Source organism: Balaenoptera acutorostrata, chromosome 9, assembly GCF_949987535.1.
Source record: "Balaenoptera acutorostrata chromosome 9, mBalAcu1.1, whole genome shotgun sequence".
Taxonomy (NCBI): Eukaryota; Metazoa; Chordata; class Mammalia; order Artiodactyla; family Balaenopteridae; genus Balaenoptera; species Balaenoptera acutorostrata.
The window spans coordinates 86,942,449-86,965,230 of NC_080072.1; the positions used below are offsets into that span (position 1 = coordinate 86,942,449).

Below are 22,782 nucleotides of genomic sequence, written 5' to 3' on the forward strand. Positions count from 1 at the left end.
CAGGTTTGTTGATAATGCAAAGCTCCAAGAACTAGTGAATTTGAATGACAATCAGGATTAAACTTAATATCCCTTAGCCCAGAGCAAGGGCTGAAACTAAGATTATATTCAGAAAGAATAAATGTTGGCTTCATTTAGTTTCTAAAATTAGTAGCCTAAGGATAGGGAGTGGAAGTCCTACTTTAACAACAGTTTGAGTTGTAAAAATTAGTTTTAGTTCACTTGAGTATTAACTAACAGTACAGAAGAAATTAATACTTTCTTTGGTTGGATTCATAGAGTCCATATGAAAAGATCAGAAACAGACACTATAACACACTGTACTGAAAGTGATGCATTTTGGGCCACCTGTCAGGGATGTAATAAGGGGGACTGGCTCATGTGAACCTGGGTAGGATGTTGGCTCACATGACCTTAAAAGCACCTCCTAAATCAGATTATGCAGTTTAAATTGAGTTCCCAGGCACTTATACATGAATCTGCCAATGTCTAATTCAGCTTAGTAACATTTATGTAGCATATAACTATTGTACATCCTTTTCTTGATTAATAATGAATATCCTTATTCTTTTCTACTTAAAGATTATTCCATACATAATTAATCATCACTTAAAATAAATGCATCTACTTTGTGACCACCACTGGGTTTACTTAGCTAAGATCATACTTGAAATTCTTAGATGAAATGATATGTACTTTGAATAGCCACGAAGTAGGCACGTGTCCAGGTTCTAAAATAAAAGTACACAAATTAAACAAAATGAAAGGCAAACGTATTCACTCTGTATTCGGTGTGTACTCTATTAGTCTGCACTGTGTTTTGGCTTTCAAAGGTGTTTGTTTATAGTGTAGAGTGGACACCTGTCATTCCTCTTGAACACTGCTATCTGAACCCCTTTCCCATGTTGGGGGGGCTCTCCCACATTATGAGACAGAGGCCACTTCTCACTACAGGAGATAAAGGTGCCAGATGCTTCCTCTCCCAGACATCCTTGCATCATAGACATGGACTCAGACGCTGCCCCAGTGGCAGGTGTTTCGGTTGGCAATACCCTTGACCAGTTCTGGGGAGGGGTCGGTGGAGCCAGCTACTGAGTCTGGACCTGGTAGTGGCAGTAGAGATGTCTTTACTGGACTGTCTTTGTGTCATCATTTTAAGCATTATTTTTGACTACATAACCTCTAAACCCAGTTCTCTAGCCCTCCTGGAGATTCTGTGGAATTACCTTCAGAACAAATTCCTTTTCTGCTTAAACAGGCAGAGCTAGTTTCTGTTCCTTGTAATAATAATCCCTGCTGGTACAGGGCACAAGTCCATGCTTACATTGGCATATTAGTTAGTCAGTGGGACCTACTGAGTACAAAGCACTCTGAAAGGTGCAAAGGGAAATATTTATTCATTCTCTGAGTATTTCTGAAACAAGGCACCTTGCTTGGCATTTGATAGAAGGAGAGGCAAACAAAATTGGTATTTTCAAATTAGTGCTATGAGGACAAGTAGGAGAAGGTAGGGATACCACTGTCAAACTACGATGGAGGCAGATATTATGTGGATCTACTGATTCTCAAGATTGATTTAGTGTGGGGATGAAGGGCTTGGGATAAGAAGGGATGCTCTTGGGGGGAAATATTGTGTTTCATCAATTCCAAGACTCAAATTGTTTTCTTCATCTTAACATTTATAAAATTAGGAACATTTATGAAATTAGAGTGTACTATGTTTTAATTGCCACTTTTTCTCCTTAGTCCATCTAACGTATTTTACTGAATCTAAGATGTAATTGATATATATACTATTACACTTTTTACCATTAAGAAAAAAAGCTCAGTAAGTAATTACTAAAAAATGATGATACTTAACATCATCCTGGGGGCTCTGGAGTAGAAGATTTAAAGAGAACCTAGGAGAATTAGGTCAGTCATGGAAATGTTGTGAGTTAAACACCAAATTCCTTTTCATTGTTCTAGTAGTCTCCCAAAGCTGTTAAAGACTAATAGATTCACCTCTAACTTCTGTTGTGAACAAATTCAGGTACTAATCATCATAGTCTTGCTTGGCTATAAACTATGCCCGGTAGAGTGATTCTCAGTTTTGTGGATGGCACATTTATTTTTGATAACTTTTTTATTTGGAAATTTTCAAATACATACAAAAGTAGACAGAATAATAACATGATGGATCCTAGTATTCAATAATTTTCAACTCATGATCAATGCTGTTTGATTTCTAGCCCTACTCTCTATTCATAAAATTTTATTTTGAAGCAAATCTCAGATGCCATACCATACAATTTGTAAATACTTCAGTATATATCTCTAAAACACATACTCAAAATATTGTTACTACATTCCTAGAAATAAAATCTATAGTTTGTAGCACCTTTTTTAATAGACAAATTTTGTATTTATTTTAATTAGGTTTTAAGCTACCTTTTGGGGGGAGGTTTTTAAAAAGAAAACCAAATGAGGAATACTTCAATGTCCACTGATTTCTTTTTAAGAAATTTATGTGATGCTAGTAGGTCATATCACAATCCTGCAATAATATCTATCTTGATTTTTCACTCTGAACTTTCTTTTGAATATGTTCTCTAGTTGAGGATTTGTTTAAGGACTATACTGCTGTTCTTGCCATTTCCAAAGCAATCTTCAGAAAAGTCATATCTATCTCTTTATTATTTTTGGTCCCAAAAGGAAGATTCATAATTACTGTATCAAATGACTTGAACCATGTCAACATTTGTCAGCTCAAACTCTTCCACTTTTCTATTAAATATTTTCATCTGTGTCAAATTCAACAAACAACCTTCAGTCCGTGGCCTGGTGGGATACTGTTCTAAAGTAACTTGGGCTTCTGAAACCATCTACTTGATGCAGGTGACTTTCTAGTTCCTTGAACCTTAGTTTCTTCTTTTTTGTTTTTGTAAAGTGTGGGTTCACAGGGTTAAAGGACATTGATGGACCTCAGGAGGCTGGAAGCACCACCATATGTGTGTCACCTTTTTCAAATTTAAGTTTTTGTTTTTAATCAAAGTAATACTTACATATTGTTAAAAACATCATACAATTATACAACATTATAATGAAAAATAGACCTGTTGCCTGGCTTTGTTTCTCAGGTATACTCACTTTAATTCTTTTAGCTGATTCTTCTGATGTGTTCCACCTTATAATCTACTAATATTGCTATTCCTCAATATTTAAAAGTATCAGATCTACTGATTTTCTACTAAAAAATGAAGTGAATGGAGTGAAGATTTAACTTTCATACCTAACTTCTCTCCCTTATATGCATTCACTTCTCTTTCCACAGTTCTCCCATTATCACTGTTTTTGCCTAGGAGAGATTCACATGTGTCTTGGTTTGGATGGTTTTCTGAGGGATAAATCTCCTGAGGACTAGTATTCTGGCTGCCTCTGTTCTGGGAGTTGAGTGGGAGAAGGAGGCTGGATAAATCTCATGTTTATCATGTAGACTTTCATTTAACCTCCTAGTGTTCAGTATGACAGCTCAATCTCATTTTCTTGTTTCCAAAAGTTCAGAGCCTCTCTAGCTCAACCTCTAGAATGGAGAGGGGTTATGCCTACTTTCATAAGGTGGAGAGGAGATCTAAGCCCTAACTAATTCTTATGAAAACTTTCAGCCAAGCTGTGTTGACTTCATTTTACACTCCACTTTCAGAAGACCTAGGCATCCCTAACTCCTGAACATGACTGAGATTACGTACTCTAACTTGTATTGCCTTTGGGTCACTACCCTCACTGCAGGTTTAGTCAATTAAGCTAAGTAAATTACCATTTTCCCATCTTCTTTCAGCTTCCAAAATTCTGCTGACATCTCATGTGCACTCCTGTTACCCTTAGCCTTATGGATTTATGCTTTTTGATTTCTTTACTCTTACGTTGGTGGGATTACATGTGTTTCATTTGTCATGTTTAGATGGAAGTCCATGACACAAGTTTTAAGGGCACACTTAAAAGGAATTAAAGATGTGAAATAATGTAAATGAATCAGCAATAATTATAGTGAATTAATTACTGCTCAGTAAGTGTCTCACATTGCCTATGTAAACTTCTACAATTACCATACTTGTTTTGCTTACTCCTCTTTTCTCCTTACCCATAGTAAATTTTAATACCCTCTTAACCTAGTCATACCACCTTCTTAGCAAAATATCCTACTTAACACATACTACTGTAAATAATATGTATCCCCAGTTGTAAAGAAGAAGAATTTCATAAAATTAGTGATCAGAATTTTGTCACACATCTGTGAAGAGTCCATAGAACTGTGACATGTTGGTTAGGTACCCTTGTCTTAGAGTATAGTCCAGTTTAGTCTGACATGACTGAAATGAATTTTCATTGGCGACAGCTCAGAGCTTCTATATTGACTTCAGAAAGGACACTAGAGGGGGGAGGGGCAAGATGGCCGTAGAGTAAGATGCGGAGATCACCTTCCTTCCCACAGATACAGTAGAAATACATCTACACGTGGAACTGCTCCTACAGAACACCCACTGGACGCTGGCAGAAGACGTCAGACCTCCCAAAAGGCAAGAAAATCCCCACGTACTTGGGTAGGGCAAAAGAAAAAAGAAATAACAGAGACAAAAGAATAGGGACAGGACCTGCACCAGTGGGAGGGAGCTGTGAAGGAGGAAAGGTTTCCACACACTAGGAAGCCCCTTTGTGGGCAGAGACTGTGGGTGGCAGAGGGGGGAAGCTTTGGGGCCATGGAGGAGAGCGCAGCCACAGGAGTGCGGAGGGCAAAGTGGAGAGACTCCTGCACAGAGGAGCGGTGCTGACCAGCACTCACCAGCCCGAGAGGCTTGTCTGCTCAGACGCCGGGGCGGGCGGGGGCTGGGAGCTGAGGCTCAGGCTTCAGTGCTAGCCGGGAGGGAGTCCAGGAAAAAGTCTGCAGCTGCCAAAGAGGCAAGAGACTTTTTCTTGCCTCTTTGTTTCGTGGCGCGCAAGGAGAGGGGATTCAGAGCGCCGCCTAAACAAACTCCAGAGACGGGCGCGAGCCGCGGCTATCATCGCAGACCCCAGAGGCAGGTGCGAGCTGTGGCTATCAGCACGGATCCCACAGCAACAGGGGTGCAGAGGGAAAAACGGAGAGATTCCCGCACAGAGGCTCGGTGCCGAGCAGCACTCACCAGCCCGAAAGGCTTGTCTGCTCACCCGCTGGGGCGGGCGGGGGCTGGGAGCTGAGGCTCGGGCTTCGGTGCTAGCCGGGAGGGAGTCCGGGAAAAAGTCTGCAGCTGCCGAACAAAGAGGCAAGAGACTTTTTCTTGCCTCTTTGTTTCGCGGCACGCAAGGAGAGGGGATTCAGAGCGCCGCCTAAACGAACTCCAGAGGCGGGTGCGAGCCGCGGGTATCAGCGAGGACCCCAGAGGCGGGCGCGAGCCGCAGTTATCAGCGCGGACCCCAGAGATGGGCAGGAGATGCTAGGGCTGCTGCTGCCGCCACCAAGAAGCCTGTGTGCGAGCACAGGTCACTCTCCACACTGCACCTCCTGGGAGCCTGTGCAGCTCGCCACTGCCAGGGTCCCATGATCCAGGGACAACTTCGTCGGGAGAATACATGGCGTGCCTCGGGCTGCTGCAACGTCATGCCAGCCTCTGCCGCCACAGGCTCATCCCACATCCGTGCCCCTCGCTCCCCCCCGCCTGAGTGAGCCAGAGCCCCTGAAGCAGCTGCTCCTTTAACCCCATTCTGTCTGGGCGGGGAACAGATGCCCTCAGGTGACCTACATGCAGAGGCGGGTCCAAATCCAAAGCTGAACCCCAGGAGCTGTGCGAACAAAGAAGAGAAAGGGAAATCTCTCCCAGCAGCCTCAGAAGCAGCGGATTAAAGCTCCACAAACAACTTGATGTGCCTGCATCTGTTGAATACCTGAATAGACAACGAATCATCCCAAATTCAAGGGGTGGACTTTGGGAGCAGGATATAATAATATTTCCCCTTTTCCTTTTTTTGTGAGTGTATATGTGTATGCTTCTGGGTGAGATTTTGTCTGTATAGCTTTGCTTTCACCATTAGTCCTAGGGTTAGGTCCGTCCGTGTTTTTTTTTTTCTTTTTTTTTTTTTTAACTCAAAAAAAATTTTTTCCCTAATAAATGTTTTCTTAATATTTTTTTCCTTATTTTCTATTTTTAGAAATTAAAAAAAAATTAATAAGTTTTCATATTTTTTATTTTAAAAAATTAAAAATTTTTTTCTTAATAAATTTTTTTCTTAATACTTTATTTTTTTACTATAAAAAATTAATACATCTATTTTTAAAAATTAAAAAAATATTTTTTCTGAATACATTTATTCTTAATAATTTTTTTCTTATTTTTTATTATAATAGCTTTATTCTATTTTATTTTATCCTCTTTCTTTCTTTCTTTCTATTTTTTTCTCACTTTTATTCTGAGCCGTGTGGACGAAAGGCTCTTGGTGCTCCAGCCAGGCATCAGGGCTGTGCCTCTGAGGTGGGAGAGCCAACTTTAGGACACTGGTCCACAAGAGACCTCCCAGCTCCACGTAATACCAAATGGTGAAAATCTCTCAGAGGTCTCCATCTCAACATCAAGACCCAGCTTCACTCAACGACCAGCAAGCTACAGCGCTGGACACCCTATGCCAAACAACTAACAAGACAGGAACACAGCCCCATCCATTAGCAGAGAGGCTGCCTAAAATCATAATAAGGCCACAGACACCCCAAAACACACCACCAGACGTGGACGTGCCCACCAGAAAGACAAGATCCAACCTCATCCACCAGAACACAGGCACTAGTCCCCTCCACCAGGAAGCCTACACAACCCACTGAACCAACCTTAGCCACTGGGGACAGATACCAAAAACAACGGGAAATACGAACCTGCAGCCTGTGAAAAGGAGACCCTAAACACAGTAAGATAAGCAAAATGAGAAGACAAAAAACCACACAGCAGCTGAAGGAGCACGGTCAAAACACACCAGACCTAACAAATGAAGAGGAAATAGGCAGTCTACCTGAAAAAGAATTCAGAATAATGATAGTAAAGATGATCCAAAATCTTGGAAATAGAATAGACAAAATGCAAGAAACATTTAACAAGGACGTAGAAGAACTAAAGAGGAACCAAGCAATGATGAAAAACACAATAAATGAAATTAAAAATACTCTAGTTGGGATCAATAGCAGAATAACTGAGGCAGAAGAACGGATAAGTGACCTGGAAGATAAAATAGTGGAAATAACTACTGCAGAGCAGGATAAAGAAAAAAGAATGAAAATAACTGAGGACAGTCTCAGAGACCTCTGGGACAACATTAAATGCACCAACATTCGAATTATAGGGGTCCCAGAAGAAGAAGAGAAAAAGAAAGGGACTGAGAAAATATTTGAAGAGATTATAGTTGAAAACTTCCCTAATATGGGAGAGGAAACAGTTAATCAAGTCCTGGAAGCACAGAGAGTCCCATACAGGATAAATCCAAGGAGAAACACGCCAAGACACATATTAATCAAACTATCAAAAATTAAATATAAAGAAAACATTAAAAGCAGCAAGGGAAAAACAACAAATAACACAGAAGGGAATCCCCATAAGGTTAACAGCTGATCTTTCAGCAGAAACTCTGCAAGCCAGAAGGGAGTGGCAGGATATACTTAAAGTCATGAAGGAGAAAAACCTACAACCAAGGTTACTCTTCCCAGCAAGGATCTCATTCAGATTTGATGGAGAAATTAAAACCTTTACAGACAAGCAAAAGCTGAGAGAGTTCAGCACCACCAAACCAGCTTTACAACAAATGCTAAAGGAACTTCTCTAGGCAAGAAACACAAGAGAAGGAAAACACCTACAATAACAAACATAAAATATTTAAGAAAATGGGAATAGGAACATACATATCGATAATTACCTTAAATGTAAATGGATTAAATGCTCCCACCAAAAGACACAGACTGGCTGAATGGATACAAAAGCAAGACCCATATATATGCTGTCTACAAGAGACCCACTTCAGACCTAGAGACACATACAGACTGAAAGTGAGGGGATGGAAAAAGATATTCCATGCAAATGGAAATGAAAAGAAAGCTGGAGTAGCAATTCTCATATCAGACAAAATAGACTTTAAAATAAAGATTATTACAAGAGACAAAGAAGGACACTATATAATGATCAAGGGTTGATCCAAGAAGAAGATATAACAATTGTAAATATTTATGCACCCAACATAGGAACACCTCAGTACATAAGGGAAATACTAACAGCCGTAAAAGGGGAAATCGACAATAACACAATCATAGTAGGGGACTTTAACATCCCACTTTCACCAATGGACAGATCATCCAAAATTAAAATAAATAAGGACACACAAGCTTTAAATGATACATTAAACAAGATGGACTTAATAGATATTTATAGGACATTCCACCGAAAAACAACAGAATACACATTTTTCTCAAGTGCTCATGGAACATTCTCCAGGATAGATCATATCTTGGGTCACAAATCAAGCCTTGGTAAATTTAAGAAAATTGAAATCATATCAAGTATCTTTTCCGACCACAACGCTATGAGACTAGATATCAATTACAGGAAAAGATCTGTAAAAAATACAAACACATGGAGGCTACACAATACACTACTTAATAACGAAGTGATCACTGAAGAAATCAAAGGGGAAATCAAAAAATACCTAGAAACAAATGACAATGGAGATACGACGACCCAAAACCTATGGGACCCAGCAAAAGCAGTGCTAAGAGGGAAGTTTATAGCAATACAAGCCTACCTCAAGAAACAGGAAACATCTCGAATAAACAACGTAACCTTGCACCTAAAGCAATTAGAGAAAGAAGAGCAAAAAAAACCCCAAAGCTAGCAAAAGGAAAGAAATCATAAAGATCAGATCAGAAATAAATGAAGGAAACAATAGCAAAAATCAATGAAACTAAAAGCTGGTTCTTTGAGAAGATAAACAAAATTGATAAACCATTAGCCAGACTCATCAAGAGAAAAAGAGAGAAGACTCAGATCAATAGAATTAGAAATGAAAAAGGAGAAGTAACCACTGACACTGCAGAAATACAAACGATCATGAGAGATTACTACAAGCAACTCTATGCCAATAAAATGGACAACCTGGAAGAAATGGACAGATTCTTAGAAATGCACAACCTACCGAGACTGAACCAGGAAGAAATAGAAAATATGAACAGACCAATCACAAGCCCTGAAATTGAAACTGTGATTAAAAACCTTCCAACAAACAAAAGCCCAGGACCAGATGGCTTCACAGGCGAATTCTATCAAACATTTAGAGAAGAGCTAACACCTATCCTTCTCAAACTCTTCCAAAATATTGCAGAGGGAGGAACACTCCCCAACTCATTCTACGAGGCCACCATCACCCTGATACCAAAACCAGACAAAGATGTCACAAAGAGGGAAAACTACAGGCCAATATCACTGATGAACATAGATGCAAAAATCCTCAACAAAATACTAGCAAACAGAATCCAACAGCACATTAAAACGATTATACACCATGATCAAGTGGGGTTTATTCCAGGAATGCAAGGATTCTTCAATATACGCAAATCAATCAACGTGATACATCATATTAACAAATTGAAGGAGAAAAACCATATGATCATCTCAATAGATGCAGAGAAAGCTTTTGACAAAATTCAACACCCATTTATGATAAAAGACCTGCAGAAAGTAGGCATAGAGGGAACTTTCCTCAACATAATAAAGGCCATATATGACAAACCCACAGCCAACATTGTCCTCAATGGTGAAAAACTGAAACCATTTCCTCTAAGATCAGGAAGAAGACAAGGTTGCCCACTCTCACCACTATTATTCAACATAGTTTTGGAAGTGTCAGCCACAGCAATCAGAGAAGAAAAAGAAATAAAAGGAATCCAAATTGGAAAAGAAGAAGTAAAGCTGTCACTGTTTGCAGATGACATGATACTATACATAGAGAATCCTAAAACTGCTACCAGAAAACTCCTAGAGCTAATCAATGAATTTGGTAAAGTAGCAGGATACAAAATTAATGCACAGAAATCTCTTGCATTCCTATATACTAATGATGAAAAATCTGAAAGTGAAAGTAAGAAAACACTCCCATTTACCATTGCAACAAAAAGAATAAAATATCTAGGAATAAACCTACCTAAGGAGACAAAGGACCTGTATGCAGAAAATTATAGGACACTGATGAAAGAAATTAAAGATGATACAAATAGATGGAGAGATATACCATGTTCTTGGATTGGAAGAATCAACATTGTGAAAATGACTGTACTACCCAAAGCAATCTACAGATTCAATGCAATCCCTATCAAACTACCACTGGCATTTTTCACAGAACTAGAACAAAAAATTTCACAATTTGTATGGAGACACAAAAGACCCCGAATAGCCAAAGCAACCTTGAGAACGAAAAATGGAGCTGGAGGAATCAGGCTCCCTGATTTCAGACTATACTACAAAGCTACAGTAATCAAGACAGTTTGGTACTGGCACAAAAACAGAAATATAGATCAATGGAACAGGATAGAAAGCCCAGAGATAAACCCACGCACATAAGGTCACCTTATCTTTGATAAAGGAGGCAAGCATATACAGTGGAGAAAAGACAGCCTCTTCAATAATTGGTGCTGGAAAAACTGGACAGGTACATGTAAAAGTATGAAATTAGAACACTCCCTGACACCATCCACAAAAATAAACTCAAAATGGATTAAAGACCTAAGTGTAAGGCCAGACACTATCAAACTCTTAGAGGAAAACATGGGCAGAACACTCTATGACATAAATCACAGCAAGATCCTTTTTGACCCAGCTCCTAGAGAAATGGAAATAAAAACAAAAATAAACAAATGGGACCTAATGAAACTTCAAAGCTTTTGCACAGCAAAGGAAACATAAACAAGACCAAAAGACAACCCTCAGAATGGGAGATATTATTTGCAAATGAAGCAACTGACAAAGGATTAATCTCCAAGATTTACAAGCAGCTCATGCAGCTCAATTACAAAAAAAAAAAAAAAAAAACCCAATCCAAAAATGGGCAGAAGACCTAAATAGACATTTCTCCAAAGAAGATATACAGATTGCCAACAGACACATGAAAGAATGCTCAACATCATTAATCATTAGAGAAATGCAAATCAAAACTACAATGAGATATTATCTCACACTGGTCAGAGTGGCCATCATCAAAAAATCTAGAAACAATAAATGCAGGAGACGGTGTGGAGAAAAGGGAACACTCTTGCACTGTTGGTGGGAATGTAAATGGATACAGCCACTATGGAGAACAGTATGGACGTTCCTTTAAAAACCTAAAAATAGAACTACCATATGACCCAGCCATCCCACTACTGGGCATATACCCTGAGAAAACCATAATTCAAAAAGAGTCATGTACCACAGTGTTCATTGCAGCTCTATTTACAATAGCCAGGACGTGGAAGCAACCAAAGTGTCCATCATCGGATGAATGGATAAAGAAGATGTGGCACATATATACAATGGAATATTACTCAGCCATAAAAAGAAATGAAATGGAGGTGTTTGTAATGAGGTGGATGGAGTTAGAGTCTGTCATACAGAGTGAAGTAAGTCAGAAAGAGAAAAACAAATACAGTATGCTAACACATATATATGGAATCTAAGGGAAAAAAAAAAGGTAATGAAGAACCTAGTGGCAAGATGGGAATAAAGACACAGACCTACTAAAGAATGGACTTGAGGATATGGGGAGGGGGAGGTGTGAGATGTGACAGGATGAGAGAGTGTCATGGACATATATACACTACCAAATGTAAAATAGATAGCTTGTGGGAAGCATCCATATAGCACAGGGAGATCAGCATGGTGCTTTGTGACCGCCTGAGGAGGTGGGATGGGGAGGGTGGGAGGGAGGGAGATGCGGGAGGGAGGAGATATGGGAGCGTGTGTGTATCTGTAGCTGATTCACTTTCTAATAAAGCAGAAACTAACACACACACACAAAAAAAGAACTTCTGCCCTTCAAAAATGTCAGTGTCACAAAAGACAAAGAAGAACCAAGGAGTTGTTCCAGATTATAGGAGACTAAAGAGACAAGATAACTAAATGCAATATGTAATTCTAGAACAGATCACCACTGGACATGATTGAGTCAACTGAAAAAAATTGGGGTATAGATTGTAGATAAATAAGTGTATTTATTAATGTTAAATTTCCTGAAGTTGATGTCTATACTGTGGTTATATAAGAGAATGTACTTATTCTTAAGAAATACACACTGAAATATTTAGAGATTAAAAAAAAAAAAAAAAAAAGAAAGGACACTAGATTCCATGTGTGAGAACTGCTAGATTTCCCATTCCCTGTGGGCAAAGACTGTCTTACTTATTTTGTGTTTCTAGTGCTTAGAAAGAACTGAACATAATAAGTGCACAGTGACGCTTACTGACTAGAATTAAGAGCTGAGGTCTTTTCCTACCAATTGGCTGTCTGTCCTTGGATAAGTCATTTGTTGGATTTGTTTGAGGCTCCAAGAGGTCACTTAGGAAAGGTATGGTGGCAGAAAGGTCGAGAATGGAACATTGGGGAATACTTACACTTAAAAGGCAGGCAGAGGAAGAGTGTGAGATAGATGGAAAACCAGGAGAACATAGAAACATGGAAGCCAAAAGCAGGCCTTTCAAGAAGTAACATCACATGAAATCACATCAAATTAAGATAAAGATAAGAAAATGGAGCTTGGACTAGACCATGCTCTGCCTTCAACCAAACATTTATCTACTCACTCACTCTTTGTGTAGATAAATGTTTATCACTCCTGAGATGTTTATGGTCAGAGCGATCTTTGTAGTATAAGGAAGTTGTCTTGAGCCCTGTGTATGTGTGAGGATGCATATGTGTGTGAATGTGAATGGAGGGATTGTGATAGGGGAAGGAAACAAGAGCTCAGAAAGACTATGCAGGAAGGAGTTGGGAGGCTCTTTATGAGGCTAAGAAGGACATGAGTTAGTCATGTGTGATCAACGTATAACATATTGTAGAATTACTTAATTAACCTGGTTTAACCTGAATAAAAATGTTTGAGTCAGAGAGTAAGCTTCTTGTGTGATTTGCTGCAGGCCATTTGTATTCTTTTTCATCAACCAATGGATTCTTCGAAGAAACACTGTAGCCTGGAATTTGGAAATAAATGGGCTTCAATCTTACTGTATTTCATCAATTCTTCCCCCCACCCCCATCACTGAAATTGGGGTGCATCATAATTTAATTAGCAACATTTTGTTTTTCCTTAAAGGCACATGACATAATGGTACACTTTACCATTGATGGTGCTGATGAAATTCCACTGGAAAGAATCAAACAATACTCATTCAGCATACATTTATCAAGTCATACATATCAAATCATAGCTCTAAAGTGAGGTTAAAACTATTTTTAAAATTTGTTTTACAGCACAAATTGTTGCAGAAGCCCAATCTAAATGGTCTACTTCTCAGAAACATTCTCAGAAGAATGTTATTATCTCATCTGTGTGATCAGAGTCAGCAGTTGCCTTAAGAGCAAGATACCCTGTTTGCCTCCAGGCCCCTGGAAATATCCGAATTTGTTGGGACTTTTCTGTCAGATGTTTATAGGTAGATGCCCTCTCTATGTTCTCATTATATGAAAGTGAAAATTTTGCAAAAAGCATCAGTCTAGATTGGCAAAATCATATTCATTTAATTTTTATGCAAACATAAGTTTACCATTTATTGTGGTTTAACTTAGAAATTTAACTTTTAAAGCTAAAAAGTTTTTAAAACTAAAACTATTATATAGTTGAGAACGTACAAAATCTAGATTGAGTATTTTTATAGAAAATGGATTAATATTTAGATTTAGAAATTTCCTTATTCTTTTATAGATTAAAGACAAATTTCATCAATCCTGCTCTCCCTCTCTTTGCTCCCTCCCTGAAAACAATAGATGGATGTAGGTGATCACAGTGAAAGCCAGAAAATCACTATACTTTTAAAGTAAATCATAAACATATTTGCAGACAATCCTGAATTCTGTGACTGGCATGGCCTCCATTGTTATAAATCACAAAAATTAACTTTGGGTGAGTGTTTAATTCCTGAACAAGGAAAAAAACTTCTTACTTGTCATTTTAGTGAGTATCAGCAGAACATTTTTTCAAGTGAATCACCAGAGAAGGAGGAAAGGAGAGTTCTGGAATGTGGCCTTAGGCAGATTATTATGCATGAGCATTATACCTCTAATATGACATGCTGCATAACGTGTGAAATGTAAATGCATAATATGAAAGATTTTTTTATTTCTCTGTGATAGTAATTTTTTATATTGCTCCTCTCTCCTCATATGCATACCTATATTAAGACCCGTATATATGCAGTTTACAAGAGACCCACTTCAGACCTAGGGACACATACAGACTGAAAGTGAGGGGATGGAAAAAGATATTCCATGCAAATGGAAATCAAAAGAAAGCTGAAGTAGCAATTTTCATTTCACACAAAATATACTTCAAAATAAAGACTATTACAAGAGACAAAGAAGGACACTACATAATGATCAAAGGATCAAACCAAGAAGAAGATATAACAATTGTAAATATTTATGCACCCAACATAGGAGCAGCTCCATACATAAGGCAAATGCTAACAGCCATAAAAGGGGAAATTGACAGTAACACAATCATACTAGGGGCCTGTAACACCCCATTTTCACCACTGGACAGATCATCCAAAATGAAAATAAATAAGGGAACACAAGCTTTAAATGATACATTAAACAAGATGGACTTAATCGATATTTATAGGACCTTCCATCCAAAAACAACACAATACACTTTCTTCTCAAGTGCTCATGGAACATTCTCCAGGATAGATCATATCTTGGGTCACAAATCAAGCCTTGGTAAATTTAAGAAAATTGAAATCATATCAAGTATCTTTTCCAACCACAACACTATGAGACTAGATATCAATTACAGGAAAAAATGTGTAAAAAGTAGAAACACATGGAGGCTAAACAATACATTACTGAATAACCAAGAGATCACTGAAGAAATCAAAGAGGAAATCAAAAAATACCTAGAAACAAATGACAATGAAAACACGACGACCCAAAACCTATGGGATGCAGCAAAAGCAGTTCTAAGAGGGAAGTTTATAGCAATACAATCCTACCTCAAGAACAAGAAACATCTTAAATAAAACAACCTAACCTTACACCTAAAGCAATTAGACTAAGAAGAACAAAAAAACCCCCAAAGTTAGCAAAAGGAAAGAAATCATAAAGTTCAGATCAGAAATAAATGAAAAAGAAATGAAGGAAATAATCGCAAAGATCAAGGAAACTAAATGCTGGTTCTTTGAGAAGATAAACAAAATTGATAACCCATTAGCCAGACTCATCAAGAAAAGGAGAAGACTCAAATCAATAGAATTAGAAATGAAAGAGGAGAAGTAACAACTGACACTGCAGAAATACAAAGGATCATGAGAGATTACTACAAGCAACTATATGCCAATAAAATGGACAACCTGGAAGAAACGGACAAATTCTTAGAAAAGCACAACCTTCTGAGACTGAACCAGGAAGAAATAGAAAATATAAACAGACCAATCACAAACACTGAAATTGAAACTGTGACTACAAATCTTCCAACAAACAAAAGCTGAGGACCAGATGGCTTCACAGGTGAATTCTATCAAACATTTAGAGAGGAGCTAACACCCATCCTTCTCAAACTCTTCCAAAATATAGCAGAGGGGGGAACACTCCCAAACTCATTCTATGAGGCCACCATCACCCTGATACCAGAGCCAGACAAAGATGTCACAAAGAGGGAAAACTACAGGCCAATATCACTGATGAACATAGATGCAAAAATCCTCAACAAAATACTAGCAAACAGAATCCAACAGCACATTAAAAGGATCATACACCATGTTCAAGTGGGGTTTATCCCAGATTGCAAGGATTCTTCAATATACGCAAATCAATCAATGTGATACACCATATTAACAAATTGAAGGAGAAAAACCATATGATCATGTCAATAGACACAGAAAAAGCTTTCAACAAAATTCAACACCCATTTGTGATAAAAACCCTCCAGAAAGTAGGCATAGAGGGAAGTTACCTCAACATAATAAAGGTCATATATGACAAACCCACAGCCAACATCATTCTCAATGGTGAGAAACTGAAACCATTTCCTCTAAGATCAGGAACAAGACAAGGTTGTCCACTCTCACCACTGTTATTCAACATAGTTTTGAAAGTTTTAGCCACAGCAATCAGAGAAGAAAAAGAAATAAAAGGAATCCAATTCAGAAAAGAAGAAGTAAAACTGTCACTGTTTGCAGATGATATGATACTATACATAGAGAATCCTAAAGATGCTACCAGAAAACTACTAGAGCTAATCAATGAATTTGGTAAAGTAGCAGGATACAAAATTAATGCACAGAAATCTCTTGCATTCCTATACACTAATGATGAAAAATCTGGAAAGGAAATTAAGGAAACACTCCCATTTACCATTGCAACAACAAGAATAAAATACCTAGGAATAAACCTACCTCAGGAGACAAAAGACCTGTATGCAGAAAACTATAGACACTGATGAAAGAAATCAAAGACGTTACAAACAGATGGAAAGGTATATCATGTTCTTGGATTGGAAGAATCAACATTGTGAAAATGATTATATGTAAAATGTAAAATAGATATTTACATTTTACAAATGTAAAATAGATAGCTAGTGGGACGCAGCCACATGGCACAGGAAGATCAGCTTGGTGCTTTGTCTCCACCTAGAGGGGTGGGATAGAGAGGGTGGGAGGCAGATGCAAGAGGGAGGAGTTATGGGGATATATGTATATGTATAGCTGATTCACTTTTTTATAAAGCAGAAACTAACACACCATTGTAAAGCAATTATACTCCAATAAAGATGTTAAAAAAAAAAAAGCATCAGCCTATGATGGTAAACTGGAAATAAACTTAAAGAAAAAAAAAGAATATTGCCTGGCATATGGTAAGCAGTTTGAAAATATTGGCTGTTATTCACAAAATCTTAAGCTGAGACTAAATTTTTTAAATTAAATTTTATTTTTAAATGTACTGTATACAAAATTTATAAAAACATTATCATTTCAAATTAGGCAAATTATAACAATGGAACAGTATTTGTTTTGTGGATTGTCTTTTATTTATGTATAAACATTATGAGTCCACAAGCATTTTGGTTGTTACAGGGCATACAGTAGTTAGAATCTGAAGGACTACATAGACAGTATTGTATTGGGCAAAACGTTCGTTCAGAAAATCCCGAGCGAACTTTCTGGCCCACCAAATAGCCTTTTCCATCTCATGTAGGGATTCAGATTTAAAGAAAGGAATTCTTTTCCCTGTAGTTGAGTCTCTCATTCCCTGCAATACTCAATAGATGGATTGGCTTCTAAGAGGTAGGGTCAGCCTGTGGTACTTTACAAAGAGCCTTGGTAGCTTCTTGCTCATAAGAAGCAAGGCAAGTTCCTGATGCCAGGTAAGAGGATGAATTTTCAGAAGCAACAGACCATTCCTTGTGCCCCAAGGGTCATGTAACCCCGCACACAGCACTGAAGTGTCAGTCGATGTCCAGAGCACAATCATTTGATCCTTCCCTTCAGAATAGGGCAGGACAATATCCCTGTACACATGGAGAGAAATTACTGCAGATAAGGGGAAAGGGTCAGGAAACCAGGATTATGATTATATTCTTTACTTTGGTTTAAAAAAAAATACAGGGTTTTTTTTCTTCCAATGGGGAGATTTTTTGTTTGTTTTATTAGTGCTGTTATTGAACAGTGCTGTTAAAGAAGTGAATTTCTCAAGAAAGATGCAGAGTTCATTTCAATAAATTTGTATTGAGCACTGAATGTACCAGGCACTGTATGAGGCCCTGGGGCTTCCCTCATGCCCTGGAGGAGCATGTAGTCCAGAGGGAAAAGAAACATGAAATAGATCATTTCAGAACAATAGGAGATATTTAAAATATAGCAGGTAATTCTGATATCCACCCTGGGTTAAAAACCTCTTTAGAAACGATGTTACAGGGAAGGGATAGCACCCAGAGCTGTTTCCGTGTTCTCCTTGTGTGCTGTGAAACAGGTGGCTTTGGGGCTAATGTCTGACCAAAAAAGGCTGAAATTTACATATGTAAATAATACCTCAATAAGTCTGAATTAAACAAAAAGTTAATATAAGTGTTTTTCAATTAGTGAGACAGATATAAACAAGACAAGTAACATATTTCATCAAGTTAAAGTCTGGTGCATAAAACAGGCTGGTGTGTAAAATACTTGAGAAGTCTATCAGGGCTACCATTTTATTAGAGGGCTGAGCAAACAAAAAGTAAACTCAAATGCTTCCTGAGTTTAGGCCTTGCCCAGCCACTTGAGAAATGCTGTTTTGGCTACAAAGGAGTAGATTAACTCAGCACCACTCGTGGAAAAACAGTTCAAAGGACTTTGCTTATCAATAGTGGCTCAGAGTATCGTACATGGCACACCAATTATGATTTGTTCCTGTCTTTTACATAGATTTTCTAGTTAACTGTAATTAGGACATTAACAAGTGTGCCTCCTTTAAAACAAAGCTAGATTTAAAAATAAAGTAAGCAGTAATTCTTTTTGCTTTCCTATGGAAAACATTTAGAGAAGTTATTTAATGAGCACCCATCGAGCAGTGAGTTAAATAGCATTTGCAAAAGGCTTTCTTCTACCACCCAAAGCCATTTTTGGTGTTTCCTCTTTGGGGGCAAATAATTAGAACTAATTGTTGTCTTTGTTTCCTGTTTGGGGGACAGATAATTAGAACTAATTATTAGTTCCCTTCGCCTGTCCCACCCAACCAGCAAGTCCAATTGATTCTACCTTCTTCATCACCACTGTTGATGTCCCAGTTCAGGTCACAATTTGCCAGAATTTATCTAAACAGTCTCCTAAGTGATTCTTGACTTGACAAAATGATCTTTTACTTTAGAGGAGGATATAATAAGAATGAGAAAATAATAATACCAGAAATGAGTAGCAACTCATTGATTGCATATTATATACATCTAACTATGCTAAGCACCTTACATGCTTTGGTTCATTCAATCCTTAGAACAGTCGTACAAGGCAGTTGTGATTTCTCTCCCCATCTAAGGAGAAGAAAACTTAACCCCAGAGAGATTAAGCAATTTGTCTAAAGCCATTTGTCTATTGGTAGAGCCTCAGACATGAATCCTCTGTCTCCAAAACTTGTGCTCTTAACTACCGTGCACACTCTCTGCCATATTTGCCCAAATTTCCCTTAAATAATCAAGATCCTTTGCCATATTAAACTATGTTGCATTACCAGAACAGTGCTGGGCACATAAACATTCAAGAAATTTTTTGTTTTGTTTTGTTTTAATGGACAGACTCAGGAACCCCTATGTACAGGACTGGAAGCTGGAGTATTATAATACTTCATTTATTCCACATCATTATGAAAGAGTTTTTTTTAGGTAAACCAGTTTTCTAGCTAATTGAAATTAAACTATTTAAGGATAATTTTTTTAAATTTTGATAAAATCTTTCTGAAATGTATTCCATTACTTTTTTGCCTCAGTAGTATGACAGTTCTAATTTAATATTATCCTAATGACAAAAAATATTGTTTTGACCAACAAATGTTGCATATGCTGTTTATTTAGTATTTCATCTGGGCTATGGTTTTAATTACCATCTATATGCTGAGGAAGCCCAAATCTTTGTCTCTAACTGGGATTTCTCTACTGATCTTCAGATCCATGTATTATATATCCACACTCCCACTTACCCTGAAAATTCATAATGAACCAAAGATCCCCAAATACACCTAGACCCCCAAATCTGTATCTCCAGAATTCCATATCTTAGTGAAAGATTACACTGTCTACCTAGTTGCTAGCCATAAACATGGGCATAATGTTTGACTCTTCCTTTTCCTTCCTTAACTACCCCCCCAATCAATCAATCAACAAAAGTCCTATTGATTTTGTCTTCTATATATCTCGCCAATCCAAAACATTCTGTCTCTGTCTTTTGCTTTATCCTGCCATTATTATGTTTGCCTAGATGATTGTAACCTTATAAATGATGCCCCTACCTATAATTTCACCACAATCTAATTTATTCTCTATACTAGAGTGAGATTACATTTTTAAAACTAGAACTCTGATTATGTCACATCCCGGTCTATAATTTTCAATAGTTCTTCACTGCTCATGGGATAAGGTTCAAAGGTCTTTAATATTGCATAAAGCCTTTGATGATCTGACCCCTTCTTGCCCTTCTGTATTTTGCCATCCCTGTTTTTACCTGTTCCTCTCATTGAGCACCACACTAGGTCATATTGAATGTTTCCCCCTCTATACATCATGTATTTTCTTGCTTCTAGGAATTTGCATGTGCTACTTGGGGAACCCCCAGAACCCTACATCTAAGGTAAGCATCTCTCACATTCACTGTCACAGCACCTATTTCCACTTGTAATATTGTGGTTAAGTACCTATTTGTTTTTGTGTGTCATCTTCTCCTCTGTCTTCCTCAAGACTGTTGGGTCTGGAGGATGGAATTCATGCCCCTCTTGTTCACCCTGTATCCCTAGTGCCTAACTCTGTGTCTAGAGCATAGTAGGCACTAACACATTGTAATAATTTTTTTAAATTTTAGAATAGTTTTAGGTTTACAGAAACATTACAAAGATACTACAGAAAGTTTCCTTATACTAGCACACAGTCTCCTCTATTGTTAACATCTTACATTAATATGATACATTTGTCACAATTAATGGACTGATATTGATACCAAATTTTTAACTAAAATCTATGCTTATTCAGATTTCCCTATCTTTTTAAATTGGGGTATAATTGTTTTACAATGTTGTGTTAGTTTCTACTGTACAGCGAAATGGAGTTCCCTGTGGTATACAGCAAGTTCTCATTAGTTATCTATTTTATACGTTTTAGTGTATATATGTCAATCCCAATCTCCCAATTCATCCCACTCCCCATTACCCCTTGGTGTCCATACATTTGTTCTCTACGTTTGTGTCTCTATTTCTGCCTTGCAGACAGGTACCATTTTTCTAGATTCCACATATATGCATTAATATATGATATTTGTTTTTCCCTTTCTGACTTATTTCACTCTGTATGACAGTCTCTAGGTCCATCCACATCTCTACAAATGACCCAATTTCGTTCCTTTTTAGGGCTAATATTCCATTGTATATATGTACCACATGTTCTTTATCCATTCATCTGTCAATGGGCATTGAGGTAGCTTCCATTACTTGGCTGCTGTAAATAGTGCTTCAATGAACATTGGGGTGTATGTGTCTTTTTGAATTATGGTTTTCTCTGGGTATATGCCCAGTAGTGGGATTGCTGTGTCATATGGTAGTTCTATTTTTATTTTTTTAAGGAACCTCCATACTGTTCTCCATAGTGGTTGTATCAATTTACATTCCCACCAACAGTGCAAGAGGGTTCCCTTTTCTCTACACCTGCTCCAGCATTTATTGTTTGTAGATTTTTTGATGACGCCATTCTGACCAGTGGAAGGTGATACCGTAGTGTAGTTTTGATATTCATTTCTCTAAAACTTAGTGATGTTGAGCATTTTTTCATGTGCCTCTTGGTCATCTGTATGTCTTCTTTGGAGAAATGCCTATTTAGGTCTTCACCCATTTTTGGATTGGGTTGTTTGTTTTTTGATATTGAGCTGCATGAGCTGTTTATATATTTTGGAGATTAATCCTTTGTCCATTGATTCATTTGCAAATATTTTCTCCCATTCTGTGGGTTGTCTTTTCATCTTGTTTATGGTTTCCTTTGCTGTACAAAAGCTTTCAAGTTTCATTAGGTCCCATTTATTTTTGCTTTTATTTACATTACTCTAGAAGGTGGGTCAAAAAAGATCTTGCTGTGATTTATGTCAAAGACTATTTTGCCTGTTTTCCTCTAAGAGTTTTATAGTGTCCAGTCTTACATCTAGGTCTTTAATCCATTTTGAGTTTATTTCTGTGTGTGGTGTTAGGGAGTGTTCTAATTTCATTCTTTTACCTGTAGCTCTCCAGTTTTCCCCACACAATTTATTGAAGAGACCGTCTTTTCTCCATTGTATATTCTTGCCTCCTTTGTCATAGATTAGATGACCATAGGTGCATGGGTTTATCTCTGGGCTTTCTATCCTGTTCCATTGATCTATATTTCTGTTTTGGTGCCAGTACCATATTGTCTTGATTACAGTAGCTTTGTAGTATAGTCTGAAGTCAGGGAGCCTGATTCCTCCAACTCTGCTTTTTTTCTCAAGATTGCTTTGGCTATTCGGGGTCTTTTGTGTCTCCATACACATTTTAAGAATTTTTGTTCTAGTTCTGTGAAAAATGCCATTGGTAATTTGATAGGAATTGCACTGAATCTATAGATTGCTTTAGGTAGTATAGTTATTTTCACAGTATTGATTCTTCCAATCCAAGAACATGGTATATCTCTCCATCTGTTTATGTCATCTTTGATTTCTTTCATCAGTGTTTTATAGTTTTCTGAGTACAGGTCTTTTACCTCCTTGGGTAGGTTTATTCCTAGGTATTTCATTCTTTTTGTTGCAATGGTAAATGGGAATATTTCCTTAATTTCTCTTTCTGATCTTTCGTTGTTAGTTTATAGGAATGCAAGAGATTTCTGTGCATT

At 37.7% G+C, this 22,782-nt stretch overlaps 1 protein-coding gene and 1 pseudogene across 4 annotated transcripts in view; one reads left to right on the top strand and one right to left on the bottom strand.

Moving 5' to 3' along the window:
• The window catches only part of ELMOD1 (ELMO domain containing 1), a 104,998-nt gene that overhangs the window by 6,741 nt on the left and 75,475 nt on the right, over positions 1-22,782 (top strand). For 3 of the 4 annotated variants that reach the window (XM_057552065.1, XM_057552064.1, XM_057552062.1), the window contains exon 2: positions 20,484-20,530. The exons of the other annotated variant lie outside the window; for it this stretch is intronic. The gene's annotated coding sequence lies outside the window, so the exon portion shown is untranslated. The remainder of the gene's footprint in view (positions 1-20,483; positions 20,531-22,782) is intronic. 4 annotated transcript variants of the gene reach the window in all.
• Positions 2,448-2,955, bottom strand: LOC114238208 (rRNA N6-adenosine-methyltransferase METTL5-like; annotated as a pseudogene).